Below are 16,851 nucleotides of genomic sequence, written 5' to 3' on the forward strand. Positions count from 1 at the left end.
CAGAAGTCCGCTACCTCGGAGTAACCTTTGACTCTGCCATGTCCTTCAAACCACACATCCAAGCTCTTTCTACCTCCTGTCGCCTCCAGCTCAAAAATATTTCCAAAATCCGTCCTTTCCTCAACCCTCAATCTACTAAAATGCTTGTGCATGCCCTCATCTCCCGCCTCGACTACTGCAACATCCTTTTCTGTGGTCTCCCTGCTAACACCCTCGCACCTCTCCAGTCCATCCTTAACTCTGCCGTCCGACTAATTCATCTCTCTCCTCGCTACTCCTACGCTTCTCCCCAATTCCTCAGCGTATCCAGTTCAAATGACTAATTCTGACCTACAAGGCCATCTATAACCTGTCTTCCTCCATGTATCTCTGAACTAATCTCCCGATACCTTCCCTCACGTAATCTCCGGTCCTCCCAAGATCTCCTTCTCTCCTCCACACTTATACACTCCTCACCCAACTGCCTCCAAGACTTCTCTCGAATAGCCCCTATTCTCTGGAATTCTTTGCCCCATAAGTCCGACTATCAACCACATTTGGATCTTTCAGACGAAACCTGAAAACCCTCCTCTTCAAGAAAGCCTGCAATGACCCCGCTACCTCCTTCTCTCTCACCACTACCGTTGATATCACCTCAACCAACACCAGAACTGCTGCGACCCACCAACCTACTGTCTCCTTCCCCATCATCCTGTAGCATGTAAGCCCGAAAGGGCAGGGTCCTCTCTCCCCTCTGTATCAGTCTGTGATTGTTAGTTTGTTTACTGTAAGTGATATCTGTAATTTGTATGTAACCCCTTCTTATGTACAGCACCAAGGAATCAATGGTGCTATATAAATAAATAATAATAATTAGTGGGACAAGTTTTTCAAGTGTTTTGTGACAAAGGGGAAAGAAAAAACCCTCAATCTTGTGAGCATTGTCCGAGGTTGATTTGTAGAGAAGTGATATTTCTGTGTAGTTCTGTTTTGACGCCCGGAGGTTACACTGGTATGATTTATAAGCATGGAACCTATAAAAGCTTTTACTTGATGTGTAGCTTCACTTTTAGATCTCCATAAAATGGTTTGTTAGCCTTACTACTTCCTGGGCAAATATCTAAAATGAATATCTAGGAAACGCCATACAGGTATGTCTTTGCTTGTCTAGGGAGTATGACAGTTATGCAGAAGTTACACTTTTACCTACTGCAATAGATGTATTTGGCATAAACCTGAATATTTACTTTAGATGAGAGGCTAGAAGCAGGTGGATGATGAGGCAGTAGTATTTTTTCTTCATGTGACTTTTCAGAATACATGCGTACTAGGAAAATAGCACTATTGTCCTTACAGTATTGTATCCTGCATTATTCATCTGTTTTCACCTCTCTTCCTATTTGGTTAGTTTACCCTCACCTGGACTCTATCTGCTATAATGTCGCCCATACACTAAACACACAGAGACCTGGGTTCTGAAAGTGGTTTTCTGGCCTTCGGCTCCAAGTCTTCAGTTTGTCTATGTGACTGCAGACTTGTAAATCCTCACGTCGTGTTCTTGAATGCAAACATGTGATTTGCATACATGCGTTCACATGCTGACTAGATGGGCACAACCTTGCTTAGTGCAAGTATATTGAGTGAGGCCAGATACATTCTAGTCGGAATGTGGCCGAAAGTATGCAAATCGTATACTTGCAGTCCTATGCAGAAGCGGGAATGGGCGGCCACTGGAGAATCCTCATAGCATTCAATGTGCGTGATTATAGGATTCACAAGTCTGCAGTCACATAGATGGACTGCAGACTTGTAGCCAAAGGCTGCACACCCCTTTGTGCAGCTCAACCATAGGCTGGTTTTATACATGCGGGTGTCGTGATCCATACTTTGGACTGAGATAGACGGAAAGGCTGCAGATCTCCTTACCTGAACTCTACGGCTTTGTGTATGCTTAGGAGGCTGTTTACCTCTCTCAAGGGCCTGTCACACTAAGCGATATCGCTATAACGTCACTGGTTTTGTGACATTATAGTGATATTGCTAGCGATATCGCTATGTCTGATACTTACCTCCGACCGGCTCCCCCGATGGTTATCGCTGATCGTGCGAGAACAGCCTGGGACGTTTCTCGTCGTCAGCTTCCTGTGGCGCCGACGAGCGATGCGTGGACGCGGGCAGGAGGACGTCAGGATCGCCGCGTCTGACAGGTAAGTAGCGACCCCCGACCGCTGCTATGTCGCTGGTGAGATCTGCCTGTGTGGCAGCTCACTAGCGACCACTTAGCAATGCACCAGCAATCCATATCGTTGTCGGGATTGCTGGTGCATCGCTTAGTGTAACAGTACCCTAAGGCAGTCTGAGCATCAAGGTCTGAGTGTGTGAAACCAGCCTTAGGAATCGTACTCATCTGCGAGGAAAACAAATGTGTAATCCACTAAAAAAATTGGATTGCACTCCAACCAATGTTAAGGATCTTTTAAGGAGACTAAGGGGCTCTAGTTTGTTGGTTTGATGAGGCGATGTGCCAAGTCTTTGCCATCGCTTTGAAAATCCAAATATCCCAGAAATCTGTCATTATTGTAAAGAGGTTGTGCCGGAATAATTCCCTGCCCGATGTGACAGTTGCAGCACCTGGGTGGGTTAAGGGGGTTTTACACATGGCGATATCGCTAGCAATATCGCCAAAGCGTCACCGATTTTGTGAAGCAGCAGCGATATTGCTAGCGATATCGCTATGTGTGATTACCTCCGACCGGCTCCCCCGCTGTCTGTCGATGATTGCGCGAGATCGGCCGGGTCCATTTCTCGTTGGGCGCTTCCTGCTGGCGCCGACGAGCGACGCGTGGACGCGGGCGGGAGGACGTCAGCATCGCTGCGTGTGAAAGGTAAGTAACGACCGCTGCTGCGTCGCTACATCGCTGGTAAGATCTGCCTGTTTGGCAGCTCACTAGCGACCATTTAGCGATGCACCAGTGATCCTGACCGGGTCGTATCGTGGTCGGATCGCTGGTGCATCGCTAAATGTAAAGGGGCCTTTAATCTATGAGTCCCTGTTCATTGGAATTTTTTTTTTTTTCTTAGCCGAAATCAGACTGAGAACAAAAATCGCAGCGTGCTGGAATTAGCCTCTTATTTTGGACTAGACTCAATGGGTGGGAGAAAAAACTAGCACAGCACTCAGACCATGCGAGTGCCGATATTTACACATCGATGTCCTGTGAAAAGCCTGCAATTCATCTGCTGTGTACAGTAAAATCGCAGCATGAGCCAACAGAATAGATATATATAGAATAGATATAAAGATGTCAGTCACATATATAATTAGTACAGAGCTTGTGTAGCTTACTGTATATGTATTTTGTTACTAAGTAAGTTTTTGTCTGAAAAAAAAAAATGGTGTGGGGTCCCCTGACATTTTATTAACCAGGATTGTGAAAGAGGACAGTTGGAGTCAAATGTTTATAGACTGGGATGGGGGAAATACCCATGGAGCATCTCAGGCTATTAATATCAGAAGACAGCTGTATACTAAGACTTTACTGGTTATTAAAATGGGACCCCCCCCAAAAAAAAATGGTGTCCCACTATGATTAACAAACAAATGCAAGGCACACATCTGCAGGCTGATATTAATATCCTAGGAAAGGGCAATTGATATTGTCCCCCTCCCAGACTAAAAGCATCAGCTCTCAGTCGCCCCAGAAATGGCACATCCATAATATGCGCCAATTCTGGCACTTAGCCTTGCTCTTCCCACTTGCCCTGTAGGGTGGCAAGTGGGGTGATAGTTGGAGGGGTTGATGTAACCTTTGCATTGTCAGGTGATATCAAGCCCACAGGTTAGTAATGGAGAGGCATCTATAAGACGCGTCCATTACTAACCCCATAGTGATGTTGTATAAAAAAGCACGCACACCCAGAATTAAGTCCTTTAATTGAAATAATGAAACTCCTTTAATGATTCTAAATTAAACGAAACCAGCTATACTCACGTCAACGCCCATTTCACTGAAGCCAATGTCCCCTGTAGCAGAATTAAAATAATAAACAATCCTATTCCTCACCTGTCTGCCGATAAGATAATGTATTTGTCCTGCAACGCGTCAAGCTCTGCTACATCTAGATGGCAGGCTGCATGATGCAACTATATAGCCTGCCATCCAGCAGAGAAACTGAGCTTTGCATGCTTGCTCAGCTCAATGCCTCAAGGTGAACTCCTTTCACCTCAATGATGTCACCGCGAGCGTAATAAAGTTCACATGCTCACGTGAGGTCCTGCGAGTTCACAGCCAATTAACTCAACTCGCTCATGTCTTATAGAGGCCTCTCTATTACTAACCTCTGTGCTTGATGTCACCTGAAAATACAAAAGGTGACATCAGACCCCCACAACTATCACCCCACTTGCCACCGCACCTGGGTAAGTGGTAAGAGCAGGGCTAGTGCCAGAATTGGTGCATCTTATGGATGCACCATTTCTGGAGTGACTGAGAGCTGATGTTTATAGTTTGGGAGGGGGCCAATATCCATGGCCCCTTCCTGGGTATTAATATCAGCCAGCAGCTGCCTCGCCTTTGCTGGTTATTAATTATAGGGGGAACCTTTTTTTTTTTTTTTTTGGGGGGGGGTCTTTTTAATTACCAGTAAAGGCTAACTGGAAAACTGTGTGTAAATTACATAGATAATTGCTTTATGTAAAAGCTCATGTTAAAATAGTGTTGCAATCAGATCGCATTCACACATAAAACGGATGCTAGGTGTTCAAAAATCGGATTGTACTTGCATGAAAATTGCGTGACACTCATTCAACTTTTCTGGACCAAAATCGGACTTTTTTTTTTTTCCACGGTGATGGATATGAGTTGTTAGAAGCAACAGCATGGAGGATAGTACACAGCACTACTGAGCAATGTAGCAGTGAGTTCAGCTTTACTCACTAGAAAACTTCAATGTTTCTGCCTCTGCTTCCCTTCCCATACCTCTCCATAGACTTCAATGAGCAGCATTTAAACTGATGCCTAAGTGAGCTCAAAGTCCATCTCCTCTCTCAGTATATGATTCCATGGGGAGGAGTGACTAGTAATTTAGAAGCAAAGTCTATTCTATTTGCTTGAACTACTTATGTGTATGCGGCAGGTTTTTTACATTTGCTTCTGTGACTGTTGTATGTTGCTGATACCTCCATACTTCAGATGCACTGAACAATATCTAGCTGGAGAAATTCCACAACAAGCTACATGTGAATAAGCCCACAGTAATTTTTGATCTTCCCACACCTAACTGGGACAATTCTGTTAAAAGTGAATCTGTCACTGGGTTTATACTGCCTTCTGCGAGGTCAGCATGGACTAGTGACGTAGACCTTGATTCTAGCGCTGTATTACAGTAGACTTGCTAATGAAATATGTAAATGTACTGCAAAACTTGATTACCGTAGATCATGTCAATCAAAAGCGGGTACATCTTCACTAAAATTTTAATAGTTTTTTTTTTTCTGCCAATGACATGGTCTGTTCTTGCTTTAAAGCAAAACGTATAGCTTTAAGGAACTGTATGATGACTGATAACTAAAGCCTTAAATTTATTTTAAGCCGAGAGGTGTGCTGTATTATACTAGCAAAACAAAAATGGAAGCCTTGCGTGCCCTCTTATTTAATAGCAGCTTTTTTTTAGCCCTATGTAAAAGCATTCAAAGGGTTTTGTGTATTTTACTAAAGTTGTCCTAGAGCAGGTAATGGTATAAGTTTAAATTAATAATGATAATACTTTCCCATTAGCTCACCCGTTGCATCTATGGTCATCCTGCAACTTTTATGTGCTTTGCTTCATTCACATAAGCGCTGCAGCCAATCACTGGCCTCAGCAGTGATGCTTGAATGTATGATCCATACACGACCTTTATGACCAGTGATTGGTTGCAGCAGTCACATGAATGATGTACATCATTACTGAAGGATCAGTTAGGACCACTAGGTTTTAAAGGAGTCGTCCAGTACTTAAAGGGAATCTGTCACCCTTTTTTTGCCCTATTAGCTGCCGGCACAGACATCGGGGGCTTATCTACAGCATTCTGTAATGCTGTAGATAAGCCCCCGATGTAACCTGAAAGAGAAGAAAAACACGTTATATTATACTCACCGAGGTGGGCGGTTCGGTCCGATGGGTGTCGCCATCCTGTCCGGCGCCTCACTTCTTCATGCAATGACGTCCTCTTCTCCCGTCCTGTAATGGCTCCGGCGCAAGCGCACTGCTATGTCCTGTTGAGGGCAGAGCAGAGTCCTGCAGTATGCAGGCGTCGGGAGAGGTCTGGCGCCTGCGCACTGCAGAATTCTGCTCTGCCCTCAACAGGGCAGAGCAATGCGCCTGCGCTGGAGTCATTTCACGATGGGAGAAGAGGACGTCATCGCATGAAGAAGGGAGGCACCGGACCGCCCACCCCGGTGAGTATAATCTAACGTGTTTTTCTTCTCTTTCAGGTTACATGGGGGCTTATCTACAGCATTACAGAATGCTGTAGATAAGCTCCCGATGTCTATGCCGGCAGCTAATAGGGCAAAAAAGGGTGACAGATTCCCTTGAATATTTTTATCTTTTAGGATATATCAGATCAGTGCGACGCCTGGAACCACCACCAGACAATGTTTCTTGGTTCCAGCGATGTCTGGAATTTATCATTTGTGAAACAGCATAGCTTTGTCAGCTGAATAGTGGTTTGGTCGGGTACTATACATCTGCAGTACAGCACTGTCGCCTCTTCACAGTTGACTCCGCAATTGATTACTGAGGGTGTGTGCACACGCTGCGGATTGCTCTGTGGAATTTTCCGCGTGGATTTGATGAAAACCACAGGTAAATCCGCAGGTCAAAAGACCTGCGGTTTATCTGCAGTTTTTCTGCGGTTTAGCCTGCAGTTTTCCCCTGCGGTTTGATACCTGTCATGGAGCAGGTGCCAAACCGCAGCGGAATCTGCACAAAGAAGGGACATGCTGCGGATTTGAAACCGCGCGGAAAATTCCGCAGTGTCTGCACTGCAGTTTTCATTTTACATAGGTTATGATGGTACTGTACACCATAGCAAAAACTGCGGCGGATCCGCAGGACCAAAACCGCTGCGGATCCGCAGTGTGTGCACACACCCTTAGGCTAAGTGCACACGTAGCAGAAATTTTCTGCTGAAAAACAGGACTCCCTTCCCAGAAACCGCACTTTTTTTTCTGTGCGTTTTCCCGCGATTTTTGCGCGTTTTTGCGTTTTTTTCCGCGCAGTTTCTAGACACATGGAAAAAGCCAGAAACGCTGAAAAAACGCAAAATTAATGAGCAAGCTGTGTTTTTTACCGCGATGCGTTTTTTCGCGGTAAAAGCCTTGCAGTCGGCATTGGGAATAGCTGTTTGGCACGTGTGCTGGGTGTTGCACTCCCACCAATCTGATACTGAGGATCTATCCTGAGGATATGTCGTCAATATAAAATACTGGACACCCCCTTTAAAGGCCTCATTCACACATCACTATTAAAACACGTATGTGAAAAAATGGTACCAGTGTCATTAGTGTTTTGGATGACTGTCATCCATGTCTCTGCTTTTACGGTCAGTGTGGTCAGCTGTGTTTTTCATGGATAGATAAAGAAATACATTACAAAGCTTCTCAGTGTTACACGCTGATGCCATCCGTCTGCTGTGCGAGTTTTTCACAAACCCATAGACTTGTATTGGCTAATTATCAACCGTGCTTCCGGGGGAAAAAAAGGATGTCTGTGTTTTGCACAGACACGTGGTCTATGAAAAAACACGGACATTTATCTAGCACCATAGATGATAAAAAACGAATACAACTCGTCCAAGCAACACAGACTTCTAAATAAGGCCATATTCCTAATGAAACCTAGAGTTCATACGCGTTGGTCGCAAACTCCACATATTATGCTGTCAAGTGCAATTCACGTTGGTGGACTATTTCTTTCTACTGTTTCAATTTTTTATATGGCACAATAAAAGCTATATTTTAACACTAAAGACTTTCCTATTGGATCCCACTGGAATACACCTGTTTTGATTGGAAAAAAAAAGTGTGACCAAGTTGCGCCAAAGTTTCATGTACCCTAGTTCATATCATGGGGAATTTCAACCATGCCTTTTTTGCTTTTAATAGAGACATTTCTGCAGTGGATATTCAGCAGAAAATCCACAGTGCAGATTCTTACAGATTCTACTTCCAGTTTGCTGCTGTTTTGATTTAGGAGATTTCACGGCTTGCATTACAAATGGTTAAATCTGCAGTAAATATCCACGGTATAAATGGACAAGCAGTAGGTGTCAAATCCACTAAAATTTCACTACAGGTTTCCTCTGGAGCATGTGGATAAAATTCATAAAATCTTATCTCCAATGCCGGTACTGTAATACGCTGCATATCCAATCTATGTGCACATAATCTGTAAGATTGCCAGCATGGATAAATTATGGCATCTTGAGATATGTAAAAATTTGTCATCCATTGGATGAACCTTTTATCCAAATTCAGAGTAAAGTTAGCCATTTACAAAGTTATTTTGTAAGCGCTGGAGTCCTGGGTTCGAATCCCACCTAGGACAACATCTGCAAGGAGTTTGTATGTTCTCCTCGTGCTTGCGTGGGTTTCCTCCCACATTCCAAAGACATATTGATAGGGAATTTAGATTGTGAGCCCCATCGGGGACAGCGATGATAATGTGTGCAAACTGTAAAGCGCTGCAGAATATGATAGCGCTATATAAAAATAAACATTATTATTATTTTTGGTCTTGTCTTGTACCTTCATACAGCTCGTCTATGGAGAAAAACCCAACTTCTCTTCTCCGAGAAATGGGAAAGATCCGTTTCATTGATTCACCAAAGATGTTGGAAAACATCCAAGTGTGACAATAAGCGCTTCTGACCTTTAGAAGCGCTTATTATTTTCCTCATATACAGCTGGATAATTGTAATGTTCGTTTCCTATCAGGCCTAAGGCCACATCTTCACTGACATCCGTTCTTAAGTAGTGGAAGTTTCTATCTCGGAATGGTCATCTTTGAAGCGAATAGAATTGTTTGTTCACGCGTTAAACTTTTTCTCTGATAATTAAATTTCCCATTTTGTTTGGACTATAATGTGATCGGACTATACCTAACTTCTCCGATGTGCTCGGAGACGGCACACTGTTCTACTGAACCAAGCCATAGTTGGCCACTAGCCATGTGCACCACCTAGCTTTGGCTGAGAAAAACTGCTGTAAAATACTGACCAAATGCTGAACGTGTGAATGTTGCCTAACCCATAATTATGTCTTCAGTTGTTGTCATGGATGGTGACTTTGGAGCAGTTCCCTACTAGGTGAAGGCCTGTACTTTATGTCTAAGGGAGGAGTAGCCTTAAGCAATGTGCCATTTCCTGCAGGATTGTGATCAGTTATTTTATTTTTGTTCCTCCAGAACTGGCATTTTGAGACCTTTGTAATCATCACAGCTTGAACAACATGCTCTTCTGTGTTTAAAACATTTCTATGATTTTTCAAGTCTCTCTCCGGATTTCTTGTTAGTTCTAAAGGTTATGGAAAGTATTTCCGGGACAAGAAAAATCTCTAAAATCCTGGATAAGCGAGTGAATCAACTACTCTTTCATTAATAAAGTTATGGAACAATTGAGGCTTTAATTAATTTTAGCAATTTTTGTGTTGTAGATGAGACATCTGACTATTAAAATAAATGATACATGGAAGAGCCAGGAGCGTTCTACTAACTTGAAAGCAGATGAACTAGGTTTTCATTATCGTTTTGCTCTTGTGTACTTGAGTTCTTTCTTATGGAAAGCTCACATACACCGATTTTGCTGTGGAGAGACTAGATTCTGCAAATTAAATAATTTTTAGTTTTTCAAACTGTGAAACCGCAGAATCCGTAAGGCTTGAGTTCCGTGTAACCATGAGTGAACTACTATCTCATATCCAATGTGCAGCTACCAAGCGACTACTTTATAAAAGCTGTAGTGGCCACCGCTGTGTCTTGAGAAAGAAATATGCAATTCTTTTTTAATCATTATTGACCCTTTTTTCTTAAACAATAACTAAGATTTTTGTAATTAAATTGTAATGATACAGCGGCAATCACAATGAATTTCATGTAGTAGCTGCCTTGGACTTATGCTAAGGGTAAGGTGACACGACTGCTTTCTCTCCATCTGAAAAAAAAAGTTGACTATGACGAGACAGCGTCCAAGTCCTGGGTGAAGAAGTTTAAAATTTATTCTGTCATTTAAAAAGAAAAGGTAACATCGTTTAGACCTATCAAAAAGGTATTTTATCATGTACTTAATAAAATAGCTTTCTGATAGGTCTAAACGATGTTACTTTTTTTAATGGCAGAATAAATTTTGTTTTACCTTTTCACCCAGGACTTGGATGCATCTCTTACTACTTACTGGATTGTCTTCAAGTGGGTTCTTTTGAAGCTTTCAACTTTGCGTCTGTTAATAGACTGCTGCTGGTTGTTTTCTTCATTCCCTTGATCTGACTCGAAGGGCCTCGTCACACATAGCGACTCACCAGAGATGCCGACAACGATATGAACTTGTCAGGATCGCTGGTGAGCTGTCAAACAGGCAGCTTCACCAGCGATCAGGACAGCGACACGCGGGTAACAAGCGACGCACATCGCTTAGTTACCCGCAGTTTACGTTAGATACCAGCGCACTAGTATCTAACGTACACATCGGGTTTGTAAGCGCGGCGCTTAGAAACCCGATGTGTACCTTGGTTACCAGCTCCCTGCACCAGTGCGCTGGTATCTAACGTACACATAGGGTTTCTAAGCACCGCACAGCTCTTAGAATCCCGATGTTTACCTTGGTTACCAGCTCCAGCTCGCTGATCGCTGGTCTCCCGCCTGCCACATGCAGCGATGCGTGCTGGCTAGCGGGAGACCAGCGATCAAAAAAATGTCCTGGCCATTCGAGGACGATCAGCGATACCCGGCAGGGGGGCTGGTCGCTGGTAAGTGTCACACACAGCGATCTCGCTGGTGAGATCGCTGTTGCATCACAAAACTTGTGACTCAGCAGCGATCTCGCTAGCGAGTTCGCTGTGTGTGACGGGGGCTTAACTCACATTCACACATTGAGTATTTGATCAGTATTTACATCAATATTTGTAAGCCAAAAACCAGGAGTGGAACTGTAGTACCTGTGCCGATTGGGGGGTTGGTCCCTTTCTGCTGCGGAACGGACTGAAGACAGACACAGAAAGTTGTTCAATCAGGTCCACTTTATTGGGTGTCCTCCATGACATCCACAGCAAACACGACAGCTTCTGCTCCTAGGCCCGGGTACCTGTCACCTCCTCCCTGCTCCTGTTTGGCGAAGACCCCTGGGTTCTTCCACCGTGGCTGCCGTTAGGTCCACGGCCATAGCGTTTCCTCCCAACTAAGTCTGCCCGCTGCGACACTTATTGCTCCTTCAGTGTCCAGCCATCCGGTACCCCAGGCCTTCTTTGTCCTGTGTCCTACGTCCTGCAGCTGTCCTGTCAGGGCCACTTCCTGACTATCCGTCTCTCTCTCTCCTGTTTGTTCCTGAGCTCTGCTATCTTCTTTCTTTTCCCGAGCTCTTCTTTGTCTCTGTCCCCCTGCGAGAGATCTCCTCAACCCTGGGACTCTCCTTCCTTTTATCTCCTTATCCTGGAAATCCCCTTCCCAGTCCCGTCACTCCGCCCACCATGACTGCGCTTCCCTAGCCTAAAGCTGCTGTTTAGCCCTTTTCTCACTACCCTATGTCTCCATCTTGTGGCCAAAACCTGGTACTACACAGTCTTTCCCCAATTCTAGCTGTTACCCCACATATATGCATTCAAGTCAGAATAAAGCATTGTACACATCACAGGTTACATTTGCTTCTTCACCAGACAGGTCCATAGGTCAGTCCACCCCCTACAGAACAATCGGAGGACAAGTATTAGGCCGGGATCACACTTTTGAGAAACACGGCCGAGTCTCGCATGTTAATACCTGGCATTCGGGAGTGGAGCATGCAGCTGCATGTAATGCTATGAAGCGGCACGCTCCGATCCAAGTGCCGAGTATTAACATGCGAGACTCGGCCGTGTTTCTTGCATGTGTGAACCCGGGCCTAATAGGAACACTTAACCACTTCATATAAACACTGATGAAGCAATACTGACGTGTGAATGAGACCTAATGAAGTACCTCCTCATTTCAGTTGTCTTTGCCAGTTAATGATCATTAAAGGGGTTTTCTGAAATTTAAACCAGTCTGGTATTGATAGACATCTTTGTTGAAATAAATGGGTCTGAGCTGCACCTGGGACCTCCTGGGGTCTCCTGACTTTGCCCTAAGGGCAGATGTTGACTTCCATCTTTTGTTCTAATTGAAGATAAGCCGCTGCCATTGACGTTTGGCTGTGACTTGCTCTTTTCCTCTGTTTAGACCACTTGGCAAAGCAATATTAATTGTTTAGCCACGGCTAATTATTGTGCATAGCCAACTAACGACACCTCAAAGTCTTAGTCTACAGTGCCCTGAGATATAAACATGATGCTGCTTAAGGGAAAGTGCAAGAATAAGTGCTGCTGACCTTCTGAAGTGCTTATTAATTTCTCCATATGCAGTCGGATAATTGCGCTGTGCGTTGTCAGTCTGACCTAAAGTAATATCTTCACAACCATCTATTCATATGTATTTGTGGTGTCGGAGATATCTCAGTCTCCCTTGTGAGTAGGGCTTCCTTCTCACATAATTTATTGTAACATTTTTTTCACTGTAAAAACTTAATAGGTTTTCTTTTCCTGCTGGCTATTTTTACCTTGCTTTCTGTTTTACAAATCCTGATTTACTGAAGACTGAAAAAATGCAATTAAAAAAAAAGCCACACCTAGCGCATGCTGGAAAAAGTAAGGGCCCCGTTACACGCTTCAATGTCCCAGCGATCCCACCGACGATCCGACGTGGATGGGATCGCTGGGACATAGCTGATCGCTGGTGAGCTGTCACATAGACAGACCCAGCGATCAAGACCAGCGAGCAAGCTGGTGCCCAAGGTAAACAGCGGTTAACTAAGAGCTGTGCGGCTCTTAGATTCCCGCTGTTTATGTTGGAACTACTAACACAGGAAAAGAAATATGATGTCATTGGAATCACTGAAACTTGGTGGGACAATACACATGATTGGAATACAAGACTAGAAGGATACAACTTATTTGCAAGAAACAGACTTGATAAACGAGGAGGGGGTGTCGCATTGTATGTTAGAAACGCGTATATCTGCACAGAGATTGAAGCTTCAGAGACTGGGAGTTCTGTGGAAACTGTTTGGGTAAGAATACAAGGACAGAACAATGGAAAGGACACCATTGTAGGCATTTACTACAGGCCGCCTGTGCAAGCTGAAGCTATGGATGAACTCTTTATGCATCAAATGGCCAAGTTCTCCAAAAAATATGACATAGTTATCATGGGAGATTTCAACTATCCAGACATTTGTTGGGAATCTCTCTCAGGCAAAACTAACAGGTCAAGGAAATTCTTATCCTCTCTTGCTGACAACTTTATCTTCCAAAAGGTAAGGGAGAAAACAAGGGGAACTGCTACCTTGGATCTAATCCTTATAAACAGGGAGGAAATGGTTGAGGAGGTAAAAGTGGCTGGGACCCTAGGAGGTAGCGACCATGCTATTTTAGAATTTTGGATAACTAGAGGCGGAAGACCTGTGAAGACTCAGACGTCAAGGTTAGATTTCAGAAAGGCAGATTTTAAGGGATTCAGAAAGAGAATTGGAGGGATCCAATGGCTGGATATCCTTAAAGACAAAAATGTCCAGGAAGGATGGGAAATCTTGAAAAATGAAATTCTCAAAGCACAGTTGTTAACAATTCCGAAAAGAGGGAAGAATAGGAAGCATTTAAGGAAACCAGGATGGATGAACACAGAACTTAAGCACATGCTAAAAAGGAAGAAAAAAATGTTTATAAAATGGAAAGAGGGAGGCATATCTAAAGAAGAATATAATGCTGTCTGCAGAACCTGCAGGGCACAAATCAGATTATCTAAAGCTGAAAATGAATTGAGGCTTGCAAGAGATGTCAAAAGCAATAATAAAGGATTTTGGGGATATGTCAAAAGTAAAAGAAAAGTCAAAGATGCTATAGGATTTTTACAGGATGAAAATGATGAAATGGTAAGACAGGATGTTGAGAAGGCTGAACTTTTAAATTCCTATTTTGCATCTGTTTTCTCTCAGAAACGAAATGTAACATCAACTGTTATTCACTGTCCTATTAAGGGAATAGAAGAATCCAGGATATCTATAAACAGAAAGATAGTGAGGAAACACTTAGCTAACCTAAATGAATTCAAGTCTCCAGGTCCAGATGAATTACACCCCAGAGTACTGAAGGAGATAGCAGAAGAAATTTTTGAACCCCTCTCTATAATCTTTGAAAATTCTTGGAGAACAGGAGAAGTGCCAGAAGACTGGAGAAGAGCAAATGTTGTTCCTATCTTCAAAAAGGGGAAGAAGGTGGACCCAGGCAACTATAGGCCGGTGAGTCTGACTTCTATACCAGGAAAGATCTTTGAACAAATTATTAAACAACATGTATGTCAATACCTGGATAAGAATGAAGTGATTAAACAGAGTCAGCATGGGTTTGTAACTAATAAGTCATGTCAGACTAACTTAATTTCCTTCTATGATGGTATCACTGATTGGGTGGATCAAGGAAATGCTGTAGATATAGTATATCTTGACTTCAGCAAAGCATTTGACAAAGTCTCTCATACAATCCTTATTGAAAAAATGATTAAGTATGGAATGGACAAGGCAACTGTTAGGTGGATTCATAACTGGCTTAGTGATCGGACCCAAAGAGTGGTCGTAAATGGCTGCACATCCAGTTGGAAGAATGTCTCAAGTGGGGTACCACAGGGCTCTGTCCTGGGCCCTGTATTGTTCAACATCTTTATCAACGATTTAGATGAAGGAATTGAGGGTAAACTGATTAAATTTGCTGATGACACAAAGCTAGGAGGGATAGCTAATACTAGAGAAGAGAGAGAGAGGATTCAAAAAGATTTAAATAAACTGGAGAAGTGGGCAGCAACTAACAGAATGGTTTTTAACAGGGAGAAATGCAAAGTACTACATCTGGGCAATAAAAATGGAAAAAGCATATATAGAATGGGAGGAATAGGGCTAAGTGACAGCACATGTGAAAAAGACTTGGGTATACTAATAGATCACAGACTGAATATGAGTCAACAGTGTGATGCAGCAGCAAAAAAGGCAAATGCAATTCTAGGATGTATTAACAGAAGCATACAGTCTAGATCACGTGAAGTCATTATTTCCCTCTACTCCTCTTTGGTCAGACCTCATCTGGAATATTGTGTCCAGTTTTGGGCACCACATTTTAAAAAAGACATCAACAAACTGGAGCAAGTTCAGAAAAGAGCGACCAGAATGGTGACCGGTCTGCAAACCCTGTCTTATGAGGAAAGGTTGCAGGATTTGGGAATGTTTAGTTTGCAAAAGAGAAGACTGAGAGGAGACTTAATAGCTGTCTACAAATATCTAAAGGGCTGTCACATTGTAGAAGGATCAACTTTATTCTCATTTGCACAAGGAAAGACTAGAAGCAATGGGATGAAACTGAATGGGAGGAGACACAGATTAGATATTAGAAAAAACTTTTTGACAGTTAGAGTGATCAATGAGTGGAACAGGCTGCCACGAGAAGTGGTGAGTTCTCCTTCAATGGAAGTCTTCAAACAGAGGCTGGACAGACATCTGACTGGGATGATTTAGCGAATCCTGCTTTGAGCAGGGGGTTGGACCAGATGGCCCAGGAGGTCCCTTCCAACTCTACGATTCTATGATTCTATTCTATGATTCTATGATTCTATGTTGGATACCAGCTCCCAGCGTCGCTGATCGTTGGTCTCTTGCTGTCACACGCAGCGATGCCCCCTGGTCAGCGGGAGACCAACGATCAAAAATGGCCCAGGACACTCCTGCACGATTAGCAATACCTGGCGGGGGGGGGGGGTGTCGGTCACTGATCCGTGTCACACACAGCGATGTCACTGGCGAGATCGCTGTGTCGTCACAAAATTTCAGACAAATTTGTGACTCCACGGGACATTTCTGCCTTGTGAATGTAGCCCTTCAGACGTTGGGCTACCATTACTAAAGATGACTATACATGCTAGTCAGGATCGTCATTTAGCTCTTCAGAAACTATGAGAAGAATATAAGTCTGAATTTTTAAGGTATTGTGATCATGGCATGACCACAACTATACACCCACATTATTGTCACCCTGCACTTGTGCAACGGACAAAGTTTAAACCATAAGGGATTGTTCACACAATGTCTTTTTCAGTTGGATTTCACTCCAAAAACCACAGCAAATTAATGTCTGTAAAGATGACTTGCTGTTCATGTGTTCAGGCCTTTGAGAGTCTTTTAACTGCTGGAGATTTCCAAAGACTCCAAGCAGTTAAAAAATCGATACAACCGTTCTTCAGGAGTCTTCCACTCTGAAGATGCTCTGTGCATTATAATATAAGACACCCGAGGGTCTTTTTTTCTTTTTTTTTTTTAAGGCGGAATCGCCCACCTGAAAGAGACGACATGCTCACATACCTTAAGTGGCTAAAACCTCAAGTGATGGAGCACCAAGTATTCCCCATGCTTGGGTTCACCCTGGTACAAAAAATGCTAACACAGAATCGTCCAACTAAACTTCTTTTACATGTCCTGGACTCCATTCTACCTAGATATGAGGGCATACCATCTTGCTGATGGGATGACGCAGAGCAGATGGTAGTCATTCCACAGCCTTCTGCCTA

At 43.4% G+C, this 16,851-nt stretch overlaps 1 protein-coding gene across 4 annotated transcripts in view; it reads left to right on the forward strand.

The window, feature by feature from the left end:
- Positions 1-16,851, forward strand: part of DIPK1A (divergent protein kinase domain 1A) — a 136,048-nt gene that overhangs the window by 1,944 nt on the left and 117,253 nt on the right. The gene's annotated exons all lie outside the window — the stretch shown is intronic.

The sequence above is a fragment of the Dendrobates tinctorius genome, unplaced genomic scaffold (assembly GCF_039654945.1).
Source record: "Dendrobates tinctorius isolate UK_male_01 unplaced genomic scaffold, ASM3965494v1 ptg000029l, whole genome shotgun sequence".
NCBI lineage: Eukaryota > Metazoa > Chordata > Amphibia > Anura > Dendrobatidae > Dendrobates > Dendrobates tinctorius.